This window comes from Carcharodon carcharias, chromosome 13, assembly GCF_017639515.1.
Source record: "Carcharodon carcharias isolate sCarCar2 chromosome 13, sCarCar2.pri, whole genome shotgun sequence".
NCBI classification, from domain to species: Eukaryota; Metazoa; Chordata; class Chondrichthyes; order Lamniformes; family Lamnidae; genus Carcharodon; species Carcharodon carcharias.
The window spans coordinates 119,687,587-119,694,041 of NC_054479.1; positions in this window are offsets into that span (position 1 = coordinate 119,687,587).

Sequence of the window (6,455 nt, forward strand, 5' to 3'; positions counted from 1 at the left end):
ACTTTCCCTTCTCTCCAGGCCTCTCCAACAAGCTATTACTGCTTAATGTTGGCTAGAAACCAAAGCATCATAGTCAGGTACTTGATCATGACTTTTGGTGGGGCTCAGTGCTATGAAAAGGGCAGAAGCTAGACATGGGAATTTTAACCTGTCATAGGGGGGAAAAAGTCATTTAAAGAGTAAACTGGTTTGAAATGGGGGAAGTAATGGTAAGGATGGAAGGGTAGAGGTTGGGTATTAACAATAGGATAACGAAAATAGGTTTGAAGGGGAATAGAAGCCAATAATAATTTTAGCTAGTATGGGAATTGGGAAAAGTTGTGTGAAAGAAATCAGTGGAAATGAAATGAGCCAAGAGAGAACAGGGGAAAAATAAATCAAAATTTACAGGGCTATCTTGAAGACTAATATAGGAACTCTTGGCACTAGACAGTTGAGGTAAGCATGAAAGAGACAGGGAAAGGGGTTTAAGGAGGCACTTAGCTGTGTTATGACCCAGCAGTTGGTAAAGCTGAAAAGTACTCCATCGGTTTTTCAAGTCCAGTGTCATCATCTTGCAACAGTACAGCCCCCAGTGCCTATATCACTTGCGTCAATGGTCAACTTAAATTGCTTGGTGTAATTGGGTACTGTCAAAACTGGTGTCATGGTTAATAGTTTTCAAATGATCTAATGCCTTCTGACATTCCTGTGTCCGTTGAAACTTGTTGTTCTTTTTTAATAGTTCAGTCAGTGGAGCAACCACACTGCTTGGTACAAATTTCCAACAAAACCCACACCTACCCAGACATCTTAAAACTTCTCATTTTGTTGTAGGCACTGGGAAATCCACAATAGCCTTGATTTTTACATCTCTCAGAGCCACCTTACCATGTCCAATGGTATGGCCTAGATACATAACTTGCACTTTTGCAAATTCACTTTTAGCTAAGTTCATCATCAAATTAGTTTCTTGTAGTTGAGTAAATAATCCTTCCAGATGCTGCAAATGCTCCCCCCATGTCTGACTGAAAACAGTTAGATCAATATAAACCGCACAATTACTTAGACCTACAATAACTTTGAGTGTCTTTGAAATGTCACGTGCAATCTTCATACTAAATGGCATGACTTTAAGCTGATATAGTCCACTTGGTGCTACAAAATCTGATATCTCCTTTGACAACAGTACCTGCTAATATCCTTTTAGCAAGTCAATCTTTGTGATAAATTTCGATTGTCCCACTTTCTCAATGCAATCTTCCAACCACGGTATGGGATATGATTTCTGCTTTTGTCACCACATTCAGTGTTTGATAGTCCATGCAGTGTGTTCCATCCAGTTTTGGTACCAGTACAATAGGCAAACTCCAGTTACTGCAACTAGACTAAATGATATCATTTTGAGGCATAAAATAAATTCTTTTTGTACTTGTGATAACTTTGCTGGATTTAATTTATAAGGTTGTTGCCTTATTGAAGATGACATTTCTATACATACATCATGTATAGCTAAATTTGTCCTTCCCAGCTTATTTCCACAAAAGGGTTTGTGTGACAAAATCACTTTGACACTTGCTTGGAAGGTAACTCAATATTTCATTTAAATTTTCAAACACTCATTATCCAATTTGGTTAGAGGAAAATCAATTTCAGAATCCTGCACTTCTACCTCATCATCACTAATACCTATTTTTGTTCCTCTTCCATGCCCAAGTACTTTTTAAGCATATTTATATGACACAACCTCTGCTTTCTTCCATCTGGAGTATTTATTAAATAATTTACTTCACTCAATTTATTTTCAATCCACTAAATCTTGCAGTTAATGAATCATCTAATACTGGAAACAAAACTGCTTTCTTATCAGCTTTCACTTTCATCATTTGCTGTGATGTTTTTAAATGTTCCCTAGCCAACTCACATGCTCTGTTCAATCTTTCCCTGAAATTTAATACATAATCCAGGATAGTGGACTCACCAATTTATCATGAATCAATTTCAATGCCCCCCTACCTCATGATAAACTAGTTCAAAAGGGCTAAAACCAGTCAATGCATTAGGAGCATCTCTAATAGCAAACAACAAAAATGGAATTCCAGTATCCCAATCCTGTGCATAATCCTGACAGTATGCTCTTATCATAGTTTTTAAAGTTTGATGCCATCTTTCCAAAGCTCCTTGTGACTCCGGGTGATAAGCTGTTGACTTAAACTGTTTTATCCCCAAACTATTCATTTCTTCCTGAAAGGGAGTTCAAGCGCCCTCCGATCCCGCAGCAACCACATGAAACTTGAGCTTGTTTAACCAGTTTTTAATCAAACATGCAGGGGAGATTATATCCATATAAGATGGGTACAAGCTCCCTAAATGGTTACATTTTCTTGCAGTTATACTTTTCCCTTATCATACTTTATTTGCATGCACCAATGATCAATGTCCACATGTTTTAACCTCGTTACAGAACCCAATCATTTACACACACAATTAGTTCATTAGTACTATCCTATTATCTTCGAGACACTCGTACATAATTATATTATCCACTCCTATTCAATGTATACACACAGACTTTGACTCATATCTGGTCCAGACTAAGACTTGTGGTTTATCAAAAGCCACCTCTTTGTCCATTGTTTTTTAACTCTTTCACCTCCCCCTTCACTTCCTTAGACAGCTGTGACATGAAATTTGACCCCTGGTCTGATTGTATTTCCTTAGGTAAACCATATCTTGTAAAAAAATTTAATTAACTCCTCCACAATCTTATTAGTTGTAATATTTCTTAAAGGTATCGCTTCAGGAAACCTGGTAGACACATCCATTATTGTCAACAAATATCGATTTCAACTTTTAGTCTTAGGGAGGGGTCCTACACAATCAATCATGACCTTGGTAAATGGTTCTTCACATGCTGGTATTGGGATTATGGGTGCTGGCTTAATCACTGCTTGTGGCTTTCCTGTTATTTGACATGTATAATAGGTTCTACAGAATTTGACTACATCCCTGTGCAATCCTGGCCAAAAAAAACCTTTATCTTTTCCTATGTTTTCCTAATTCCTAAATGTCCCCTCCAATGGAATTTCATGAGCAATCCTCAGAATCTCATTTAATACCCTAATGGGATAACAATCTGATGCACTTCCCTCCAGCTTTCATTTGTTGAGACATGATCAGACCTGCACTCTCTCGTTAAAATACCTTCCCGAAGATAATAACATACTGGAATACACATTACTTCTGTTTCTGAATAAGCTTCCTGATATAACTTAATTGCAAATCATTTTTCTGTAATTCCACTAACCTCCAAGTTAAACACATCAGCTGAATTGTCCTGTATTCCTTTGTGAACAATATTATCAAATACAGTGCCAGCTAATTGAATTTCAACACCACCTTCTTGCCTTTGAATATTGCTTGCTTATCTCATTTGTCTTGTTCTTCCTTATGGCCTTTGCTCCCATTACAACACCATCAGGAAACAATCCAGGATATTCCTTCTGTAATATAAAAGCAAAAAACTTCGGATGCTGGAAATCCAAAACAAAAACAAAAACACGTGGAAAAACTCAGCAGGTCTGGCAGCATCTGCGGAGAGGAGCACAGTTAACGTTTCGAGCCCGAATGACCCTTCAACAGAACTAAGTAAAAACAGAAGAGAGGTGAAATATAAACTGCTTTAAGGGGGGGTGGGGCAAGTAGAGCTGGATAGAGGGCCAGTGATAGGTGGAGATAACCAAAAGATGTCACAGACAAAAGGACAAAGAGGTGTTGAAAGTGGTGATATTATCTAAGGAATGTGCTACTTAAGGGTAGAAAGGACAAGCAAGGTACAGATAGCCCTAGTGGGGGTGGGGTGGGGTGGGGTGAAGGAAGCCCACTAAGGAGGATATTGAGGTGTTGATGGACACCTGTTTAGGAACAAACAAATGGAAACAGGTTAAGGACAAAAGTGAATGGCCGCAAGGACCTACCCTAGGGGCCGAGCTCACCAGCCTCTGGGATCGAATCTTAATGGCCATAAGGGACTGTTATCCCCAGGTTATAGACTGGTTTAGAATCAATGCTACACAGCAGAAACCAGGTGAAGACGTGGGTGATTATGCTAAACGAGTACGAAAAGTGTTTTCAGAATGTTCAGGTCTAAAAGAGGGTGAAGAAGGACCTGAATGGTTAATGTTATTGTAAACGGTTTGTAATCTGATATGAAGAATATGTTTTGTACAACTTGTATTGGATGGGAAGCCAAATCCCTGGTTGAGGTAATGAGTGTGTTGCAACATTGCCAATGCCAGAATCAGCATCAGCAGCAGAAACCCTTTAAGAAAAAATACGAACGAGATGCTTACGTGCACAGGTCCAGTTGAACCTGCTCCGCACCCACCGTACAGTGGGCGCCAGCAAAGAGGCAGAAGGTGGTATAGAGGAAGGCAGAACAGAGATAATTCCAATCGTTACAAATGCGGAAAACAAGGACATTGGGCTCGTAATTGCCCTCAGCCCCATCCACCTCCCCTTCCTCTCCCCGGGCCGTCAGGAATGGCAGCCCCTTTTACGATGAACAATCCATTTGGTCAGCCCCAACAACCCCAGCAGTGGCAGCAATGAGGGTGCCATCTTCCGAACGAAACATCATCTCAATTGAATAGCATCTTACCCCTTGTAACCCCGAAAGAACCCTTAATTCCCCTTGATGCGAATGGCAAAACAGAGCAATTCCTTGTGGATACAGGAGCCACATATTCCACCCTTAGAATAACAGAAAATTCAATGATAAAGGCAACGTCAAATTCGGTTCAGGTAGTGGGATTATCTGGGCAGCTGATTTCATTGCCCGTATCAGAAACCCTGCCCCTAATTATCCAAGGATGGAATGGAATGCCTCAATTCCTAATGACCACTGAAGTGCTGATAAATTTGCTGGGAAAGGACCTGTTGTGCAAATTAGGATGTACCATTGAGTGCACACCATATGGGATTGAGTTACAAGTCCAGGAAGCAAGTTATGCCCATGCCTGTCGAGTCATGAATCAATGGAGAAGCCAGTCCCCTGTTAACTGGAGGTGGAAGGTATTGACAGAAGATTTATCTGATCAGATGCTGGCTCTAAAGCAACAGTTGTTGCACGTTCCTTGTGTAAAACAGTCATTCACTTCCTATGACATAGACAGGGAGCAATGGCACTATGAGTTACATTGTACGGCATATTATGATAAGGAAGGCCATGACCAGGACTATGCACTAATGGCAGCCCCACAAGTGGGATCATTCTTTCTTTTGGAAACAGGAAACATTTATATAGGCCATGAAGGAATAGCCTTGCAAATTGACTTGCCAGAAAAAGCGAAGTTGCTATTCCATCATGCATTTGGGCCCGATGGTTAAGCGACTCTTGATTCAGAAACCCACGTACTCAAGGCTGACGCCCTATGGAAGAATCGATGCTTTACCAGACTCCGAGGTACGGATCATCATTACGCGAAGGAGGATCCCCACAATGTTTGAGCGCCAACAACCAGGAGATGATTCCACCCCGAAAACAATGGGACAGGAGGAACAGGAATTACTTCAGCAAGTACCAACATGGCTGTGAGCTAAGCACTCGAATGAGGTAGGACGAATTCTATCTGCCGAACAATTTCGCATTCAAGTTAACCCCACCAAACCATTGCTTCGAAAAGCGCAATACCCCTTAAGTCCAGCAGCGGAAAAAGGCATTCAGGAGGTAGTCGCGGCCCTCCTCCAGCAAGGAGTTCTCATCCTGGTAATGAGCCCCTGCAATACAACTACCCTACCTGTAAAAAAACCCAGTAAGGAAGACTGGCAATTCGTCCAAGATCTGCGAGCTGTTAATGGCTATGTAATCCCAACCTTCCCGGTAGTGCCTAACCCTGGCACCATTCGGAGCTGCGCAGCCTGTGGAACTTTGTGCACTTACCAGGGCCTCTGTCTTAGCCCAAGAGAAATCTGTCAATATATATACTGATTCGCGATATGCTTTTGGGGTAGTTCATGATTTTGGTACACTTTGGAAATTGAGAGATTTTATTACTGCCTCTGGAAATCCAGTCAAACATGATTTGCTTATCAGAAACTTGTTACAGGCTATTTTGTTTCCCAAGTAGCTGTCATTAAGTGTGCTTCTCACACCAGTCAAAAAGATGATGTTTCTAAAGGAAATGCAAAGGCAGATTGGACAGCTAAGGCCGCAGCAGCCCAATCTGACCGGATGGTGGTCAACCAATGTGTTATGGCCCGTTCCAGTACTCCCTCTAACCCTTTAACAATTGATGTAGTGTCCCAATTACAAAGCACTGCTGATGTTGAGGATAAGAGGGTTTGGCTTGCAGCTGGCTGTTGCCAGAAGCCTGATGGTCTTTGGATCTCCCATGACAGCCGCATGGGGGCTCCAAAGAACCTGCTCCCCTGGTTTGCACATGCTTGTCATTCTTTCACGCATGGTGCAAAAGGGG